This window comes from Amaranthus tricolor, chromosome 1 (assembly GCF_026212465.1).
Source record: "Amaranthus tricolor cultivar Red isolate AtriRed21 chromosome 1, ASM2621246v1, whole genome shotgun sequence".
NCBI classification, from domain to species: domain Eukaryota; kingdom Viridiplantae; phylum Streptophyta; class Magnoliopsida; order Caryophyllales; family Amaranthaceae; genus Amaranthus; species Amaranthus tricolor.
The window spans coordinates 18425218-18434568 of NC_080047.1; the positions used below are offsets into that span (position 1 = coordinate 18425218).

Below are 9351 nucleotides of genomic sequence, written 5' to 3' on the forward strand. Positions count from 1 at the left end.
CATCAACATATATGATAAGACAGGTTAATCTCGTGCCTCTTCTCTTTAGGAACAAGGTATGATCTGCATTACTCTGTTTGTAACCAAATTTCTTCATTGCCATAGTGAACCTTCCGAACCATGCCCTTGGTGACTGCTTCAACCCATAAAGAGCTTTTTTTAGTCTGCACCCTTCACCTTTACCAAAACCATGCGAGAAACCCGGTGGAGCTTCCATATATACCTCATTAGACAGGTCTCCATAAAGAAATGCATTTTTTACATCGAATTGATACAAGGGCCAATCTCTGTTTGCTGCAATCGAAAAAAGAACTCTAACAGTGTTGAGGTTTGCTACTGGAGAGAAGGTCTCATCATAGTCTATCCCATGAGTCTGTGTATACCCTTTTGCTACCAACCTCGCCTTATATCTCTCAATGCTGCAATCTGCTTTGTGCTTAATTGTAAAGACCCACTTGCAGCCAACAGGTCTTTTTCCAGTGGGTAATGTGAACTTTTCCCAAGTGTTGTTCCGGATTAGTGCATTTATTTCGTCTTCCATGGCTGATCTCCAGTTTTTACTCCTCAATGCCTCTTCTGTTGTGTTGGGAATATCTTCTGAGTAAAGAGCTGTATTGAAGTTTTTTGCTTGTATAGACAAGTTATCTTCCCTTGCCTTGTTCACAGGATATTTTGACCGTTGAGACTCAAATTCTTGATCATACCTCTTTGCGGGAATTCCCCTTGTGATCCTTGGTGGAAGTTCATACCTAGAACCCATTAATTGATCTGTGTGTGATTCTACATTTTCACTTTCAGAAGACATATCAGCAGAATCTACATTTTAACTGTCAGAAGGTATATCAGCAGGTTCAGGTGTCCAAGATTCATTAATATGGCTCAAGTCTGAAGTACGTACCTCAATGTCTTTCTGAACTGGATACTCAGACACAGTAGAATCAGGCACAATATTGGTGAAATCGGACTGTATAATGTTATCAGTTGCCTTCGTGGTATCGCCTCCTTGTTCTTTTGGGTCGAGATCACTTAGTTTTGGGTAAACTAACCAACTTAGATCTATATCCTCATTAGGTGTCTCCCCCTTAGATGGAAGGTGGTGGTAATAGAATTCTGTTTCAACAAAATCACAATCCATGGTAATATATAATCGTTTAGTAATTGGGTTGACACAGCGGTATCCTTTTTGAGTAATCCCATATCCCACAAAGAAACACTTAACAGCCCGTGGTTCAAGTTTATTCCTCTCTCGTTTAGGCAAATGAACATACACAACACAACCAAAGACCCGAGGCGGTAATGAATGAGTAGAAGGAATATTAGTATGAGTTTTTAGGGTATCTAACGGGGTAGAAAAATTTAGGCTCTTTATAGGAAGGCGATTGGTAAGGTAAGTGGCTGTGGCGACGGCTTCAGGCCAGTAATAAGCAAGAACAGCGGATTCGATCATTATGGCCCGGGTTATTTCCAATAGAGTTTGGTTTTTTCTTTCTGCTACCGCATTTGTTGTGGGGTATCACGACATGTGGGTTGGTGGATAAGGCCATTTGTGTCATTAAAAAGGTTCATGTCGATATTCTTATACTCAGTACCATTATCAGATCGAAGAATTCTAATTTGGATTTGGAATTGTGTTTGTGCCATTTTATAGAAAGAGACAAAAGTCTTATAGACGTCAAACTTGTTTCTAAGGAAATACACCCAACTCATTCTAGTGCAATCATCAATAAATGTAACATAATATAAAAACCATGATTATTGAACGCGGGAGCTGGTCCCACACATCCGAATGAATTAAAACAAAAGGTTTATCAGTTCTACTATCACTGTTCGGATAAAAGTGTCTATGACTCTTAGCAAGAATACAAGCTTCGCAATCAAAAAGAACATTTGAACTAGAAAGATTAGGGAAGAGTTTCTTAAGGTATCCTAAAGACGGATGACCTAGTCGCTTATGCCACATCCAAAGCTGCTGTTCAACCGTCCCGCGAACAAGCATTGCTTTACCCTGGTAAGGCATCTAAGTAACATAATATAGTCCTCCCTCCACAGTACCATGCCCAATAATCTCCCCTGTCCGAGCATCCTGAACAGTACAACCAGAAGAATTCATGTTAACAATACAGTTTAATTCTTTTGTCAATTGGCTAACGGAAAGTAATTTGTGGGATAAGTTTGGTATGAAAAGGCAATTTGATATTTTGATGTTATCTAAAATTCTGACAACACCCAACCCCTCTGTTTTAACTACTTCTCCATTGGCTGTTTGTACATGATTTTTTCCTGGTGGGAGAATAGTTTCAAGTTCACTGGAATCAAATGTCATAGTGTCAGTTGCTCCACAATCAAAAATCCATCTGGGATTTTTGTTCGGTTTACAAACTAGTCCTACATGGTATGAGTTGGTTTTATTATTTTCATGTTTCACGGTTTGTGAGATAGACTTGATATTTGTATTGGGCCACAAAAAAAAATGGGCTTGAGCACTTATTTGGACGCGTGGAAATAGGGCATACATGAGAGCTTAAGCCATATAAACATAAACTTTGAAACCCAAAAGCCATACCTTCCTCCTTTGTTTTCTCTGTCATACCTGACGCAGAGAGAGAGGCTCCACAGCCGCCTGCCGTTCCTCCGTGCTCTCCGCCTGCTGCTGGTGCCTCACTGGTACCCACGGCCGCCGTGCTCTTCCTCTCTCCTTTCTTCTCTCGATCTACCCACCATTATGGGTAGCCGATAATCTCGAAACACCCCTTCTTGGTGTGTTTCGCACCCCGACAATGGGTGCATCTGAGTCCTGATTTCTCATCATCTCGACGAAAATTGGGTTTCTCCGTTCTTCCTCTTATAGCAAACCCACCACCAATTCCCGATGATTCGATTTGTGAGGGTTTTGGTGGTTCGGTGCTCATAATCCCTCGCCGGTTTATCTCTCTCCTTATTATCGCAAATGCCTCCTCCGGTGTTGGAAGAGGATCTCGATTGAGAATATCCCGTCGATCCTTATCAAGAGTTTCATCTACCCCTGCTAAGAACTGATACAATCGGTTTTACTGGGTTATTCGATTGTAAGTCATTTTGTCTTCTGGACTGTTCATCAGATTTGGTGAACGTCTGTCAATCTTCTTCCAGATTCCGGTAAGTTTGCTATAGTATACTTCGATTGGATCTCTTCCTTGCAGGATTTTGTTTGCTTTGACCATAAGGTCAAAAACTTGGAGTCCGTCTTTGGTCCCGCCGTATAATGTTTCGATCCCTTTCCACAAATCTCTCGAGGTAGGGTAATCCAGAAATTGATTTTGCAATTCTGGATCTATGTTTCCAATTATCCACGAGATTACTAATGAATCCCGTTGTGACCATTTTATGTAATCTGGATCCTCTTGGCTTGGCGGGGAGGCTGTGATGAGATTGAGTCTTCCCCTGCCGCCGAGTTCCAGTTGCATTAGCTTTGCCCATTTTGTGAAATTTTTGTGATTCAATTTTCTAGAATTTGAATTGGTTGGAAATTCTGAGTTTCTGTGGTTGATTTTTTGGAGTTTAACTGTGTAAACAGTTGCATTAAATCTTCCATAGTTACCGGGTTTTGAATAACAGCTTTGTTATCGGGTTCCATGGTAGATGATGAGTTTTATGGGTTGCCGGCTGCCGGAGACCGGAACCTGGCTCTGATACCAAGCTAAAAATACAGTGTAATTCTTGTGGTTTTTCTTCTTGTATATTATGAGATAATTACAACAATATTTATACACAGATTGTTTAATTAGGCTCTAATTACACTAATAAATTGGAGGTGATTGATGTTCCAAACAGATGAATTTCAAAGGACTTTCTAACACAATCGATAAACATAAATGAATTAGAACCTTTAATTTACCAAAATAAATAACATTGCAGCCAAATCACCACGTTCATTTTGAGTTTCATATTCTTACTAATAAAACTAATTCCATCTTTTCATTTTTTTATATTTAGTCGAAGTAAATGTTGTAGTCACTAGTCGCTATTGAGTAGTAAGTGTATTCTAATGTTTAAGTGTTAATAAATTTACTCTAGAAGAAACTCAAGAAAGTGACTTTGCAATAATTAATGATGTCAACAACCAATCAGGCTTTTCAGTAGATGTGTTCAATGGGGCAGGTCACTTTCTCATTAGACTGAGCCAAATTGGATCGCACCATATAAATTAAATAATAGGCCTATCTGGGTTAAAAATTCATTAAACATACTCTAATTTGCTTCATTAAATATAAATTTTTCCCTTATCTAGCCAAAATAGATTTTAATCATTAAAGAGGAAAAGAGGAATAACAATTGTAGATATGTTTGTATAGTTACGTGAGAAGAAGTTTGAGCATACTTATTTTTGTATAGTGGTAGCAAATCTCAAAATACAATTCCACAAAATAATATTGTAATGTTGTACTTAAAGTTACAGTAACATTAATATGGGCTAAAAATATTTAATTGGTCGTTAAGTTGTGAAATATCTTAGGAATATTGTATATATAGTAGCAACATGATTTTATATAACACCAATTGTAGCAAATCTAAACTATAGAATTTATTATAGCTTTAATAAAAGAAGATAAGAGCAAATAAGATATTTTACAACTTAACGGTCAATTAAATATTTTTAGCCATTAATATTATTATAACTATAAATATGACATTACAATGCTATTTTTCCAAAAAAAAAATTAAAACCAATGATATTTTATTAAAAATATGTACTGCCATATAAAATATCTCATCTATTAATTAAATCCTTGCGTCAACTCATAAAGCGTGTCAAGGTCTTCTCGAAAATAAGGCGAAACATCCAGGTGGGGATTCAAATGATGAATTATGGAGCCAAGGTGGACGACTGAAAGGAAGACTTAGACCTCCACTTTTAACCGTCTATTTGGTTTCTTTAATTTAACAATATACGTGAGTAATACTCTCTCTTATTCACTTTAAGAGTTTTATTTGACTTTACACGAATTTTAAGGAGAGTTAAAAGTGGGACCCTAGGGGTAGAAAAGGGAGTGGTATTATGGGTTTTTAATGTAAGGGAGAAAAATTAGTATGAGTAATGGAGGGTATTGAAAGTAGGATAAAGCTACTAAGGGCATAAAAGTCAAAAACCCATACAAAAAATAGAAATGAGACAATTAAGGTGACTTGGCCATAAAAGAAAATGGGACACATAAGCTGAATAGGAGGGAGTATAATACTAACACTTATTCTCTATAATATATTACAGCTCTTTATGAGCGGGCTATCATTTAAATTCGACCCATTTGATTTGAAAAATGCATGGGCTTTGACAATATTTGTTTAAAATGTTAAAAATTTGAAGGGGTAATATCTGTCCGCCTAGATAAATGGGGCAGGTGGCAACACCAAAAAATACCCGTGGGTATACCTGTCGTCCCGCTTAATTTAATATATACTACTTTTTACGTTCTCTACATTGCCCAACTTAACTTTAATACTCCAATTTCGCAATAAATCCCATTTTTCAATTCTCATATACTCTCTACAACTCCTAATTTCCAATACTTAATTTCCTACTTTGATATTTATGTAATTTTAATATTTTGAGATTTTTACGTGTTTGAAGTATTTTGGACAATGTATTTTATTATTTTAATTGTTATTTAAATAAATTTATATTGTATTTTTAATTGTTTATAAAAATACGTGTTTACCGCGAGTTTCGCTCACTAAAAAAACGCGACGAATAGCGATAAAAAAAATTACATAAATACAGACGCACTTTTAAATATTTGAAAAAATGGACACTATCCGCTAAGTCCTTCTATTAACAGCTCTATAATGTAGGAGTATATATTTAATGGACGTTCCCTTCTCTTTTTCAGTGGACCAACTCATTATTCCAACAACTTTTCAAAATTTTAATGTTGGAGACTTATAAGACGAGTTGAGAGGCCCCCTTTAATTGCAATTTTTTTGGTGACGAAGGTATTACTTTATTTTCTTTCTGATCTTTTTATGAGTATGAATTGCTGTATTTAATTTTTTTTCAGACTTGAATTTTAATATTAGTGTAATATATTAGGTATGATAATGATCATTCTCCTTAGATTCTATCTTGGATGAAATTTATTGAGATGATGTGTTGATAATATGAATATTGGAGATTTAATTTTGATAATTGTTTAGGAAAATTATGAAAATTTTCAATCGTAATGTTTTCATCATAATGTTGGAGGTTTAATTAGCAACCTTACTAATTAAAGTTAATGTTAAGTTAATGAACCTTAAAAAGTTGGCATTTCAAGTTGATCGATTTGGAATTTCAAGTTGATCGATTTGGTTACGTCGTCATAGTAATTCAGAGATGCAGTAATATAAAGTGATGCGAATATAATGTGGAGAGAAAAATAAAGTGAATTGGTTTATGACTCTACTAATTACTCCTAATGGACAAAGATTTGGTCTAAAAATAATAACGAAGAAAATTCAAGGTCTTGTCAATCACTTAAATACTCATATAAATACAATAAATAATCAGTATTTATAAAACTTTGAATTAATTATGTGATTCAATGTGATCATGTCAATTTTAAATTTCTTGTTATATATTGATTACCTATCATATTTAGATGAATTTATTTTTCACATTTTGGTTTGATAACTATATTAATAATAATTTAACTAAAATCTACCCTAAAAAATGTTACTCGCAAGTGTTTATCTCAAATTCTAATGATCTTATCATATAATCAGATTAGCAAAGCATATTTAATTTAGGGTTAACACATTTAATAACCTTAGCTCATAATTCAAATCTAGAAATAAACCCTAACTATTAAACATGAAACTACTCACTTTTAATGGAATTGAACAATATCATAATCATCATATCTAGTGTATTTCCACTCATAAAAAAACTATTAGCAGAGTCTGGGGAGGGAAAGAAGGTGGCAACTTAAATCCATAAAAGAGAGCGTTATCAAAGAGTCTTTCCACTCGAGAAAAATCAAATGAAATTCCTACAACGAATAGGAATCAAACATAATATCAATAATAAAAACACCAATTTTGATGCTAAACACGGAAAATATGTGAAATTAAATTAAATTCAATGATGGAACTAATCAAGAACAATAAAGAATGACAAAGATTGAAGGATTTTCTATTGTTATTAATGATACGCTGAAATAAATAATAGAATGAAAATAATGGAAATAAGAATAGGGAGAAAACTTACAAATTGTATGACATCTAAAATTAATCTAACCTCTTTTCAAAAACAAAAGAAAAAAATCTAACCTAATCTAACCTAATCCGCTTCACCCTCTTAGAGTCATCGAGAATGTGGATTCTTTTCCTCTCCTCGAGGAGCCGGAGAGCCTCCCCTTCGCAAGGCACCTCGTCCAACCCTTTCTCAACCGTTTCCGAGTCCTGCAAAAGATAAAGTTAAGAATAATCCCCCATGGTTCACCAAAAAACATGAATATATACCTTCGGAGTAAGAGGAAAAGGCTTCTCCGCGGCCCTTCGGTTAGCCCCCTGGACGAATCGCATCACGCTAAATTTCTTCATTAGGTCCGGATTTTTAGCCTTCAAGTTCTCCTTCGCGACCCCTGGAAAAACAGAAGTTAGAAGCAAATAGTCGCGTAATAAAAAAGAAGAAAGAGCCGACGACTCTTACTCTGATCAATAGCCAAGCTGATGTTGAATGCTGAAAGGAGGTTCTCATTCTCCAACTCAGAGCGACCTGGTATCCAGTTGAGCTGGACGTTCATGGGTTTCCTCCCCAATTGCACGTCCATCTTCGCATACTCTATGATCACCGCGTCAGTAAATGAACATTGCGGGATCCCATTATTAAAACCCGAAAGATTGGGTTTGATGTCAAAGGAAGTCTTGACATTCCACCCCCCAGAACTGTACAAATAGGCGAACTTCGTCCTATACCCCTTCTAGTTATCAGGGAGGTCGTGGACTATCTTCAGCCCACGACGGTGTGTAAAGGTTATCCACCTACAACCTTGCAATTGGGAGTTGCATAATCGGGCTCTAAAAATGTATCTAAAAGCTGTTAGTGTTGGAGGCACGGCCAAAACTTTACAAAGAATCAAAAACGCCACCAGACAACCCCACGCATTGGGATATAACTCGGCCACAGAAATGTTTAAAAAATCTAACACTTCCCTAAAAAATGGATGAAGCGGAAACCTAAGTCCTAGCTCAAAAGCCGGAAAATATACTACTATACAATGTGGAGGGGGAAACCTAACGGTGTAATAATTCCCCAGAGTAATAATGTTGATACCATCCTTCAAACCCCATTTCAGAGAGATGGCGTCTCGTTGTTTTTCCAAGTCCCTCTTAGTTTGAAGGTCAATGAAATAATTGAGGGGCCCGCCGCCCAGAATATAAAATGGAGGAGGCACCGGCACCGCGCTTTCTCTTCCAGAACACTCGGCTGCTCCCTCGATCATTTCCATATCTACATACAATAACCCTTCCAGGTCAGGATTTATTCGTGGCAAGTAATTTGGGAAGAAAGCAATGGTCACTTCCCATGGAGCAGATTTCATCTTCTCCGGAGTATATATAGGGGATACAGATGACTCGTCCCCGGTCTTTATTGATTCGCAATGGGGGGTGATTCTCACTGAACTGCTATCATCCGAGTCATTTATTAGCAATCCCTCCTTATTGATTAGCAGATTTATTGTCCAAGTTAGCTAATGTCTCATGAGTAGCCGCGACATCCATGTTAACGATAGTCATAAAGTAATAGGCGAAACTTGTAAAGAATAAAGACTAGATTCATGAACTAATTCAAAACCCTAGGCTAACATTCAAGAACACGAAGAACACGAAGAACAATTTGAAGAACAGTTTGAAGAAATTCAAAAATTTGAGGGAAAATTTGAATACCTTGTTGAAGAAATTTGAAGATTTGTCAGAAACATGAAGAAGTTCTGTCAGAACCCTTGAAGACCTTCGAGAACTTTGTCAGAAGTTTGAAGGATGGTTGATGATTGTCAAAGCTTATCTCTCTACTTTCTCTCACTAATAACTTAAGAAATGAAGGAAATATTAATGGTTAGGTGAGAGGGAACAGTTCCAAAATCCCTAATTATTGCAGCAATAAGTGCTTAACCTCTCACCTAAACACCCTTAAAACGAGAAGTGGAATCCAAAATTAAAACCGAGAAGTCGAAAAGTCGGACCTCAATTTAAGGGTGGTTAAATATAATTTATCTAACTAGTCATCCAACTTCCATGAGACCGTAGGTTCGACAAGTCGGACCCCCAATGAGAGGGGCAATATGGATAATTTTTCTAAGTATTTACTTAGTTGTTTCCGTGAGGTCGAGAAATACC

General features: G+C 36.4%; 1 protein-coding gene across 1 annotated transcript in view; it reads left to right on the forward strand.

Annotated features, from left to right (window-relative positions):
* Window positions 1-5861: 5861 nt before the first annotated feature.
* The window catches only part of LOC130805966 (putative wall-associated receptor kinase-like 16), a 29185-nt gene continuing 25695 nt past the window's right edge, over window positions 5862-9351 (forward strand). Inside the window, exon 1 of the mRNA XM_057670948.1 lies at window positions 5862-5967. The gene's annotated coding sequence lies outside the window, so the exon portion shown is untranslated. The remainder of the gene's footprint in view (window positions 5968-9351) is intronic.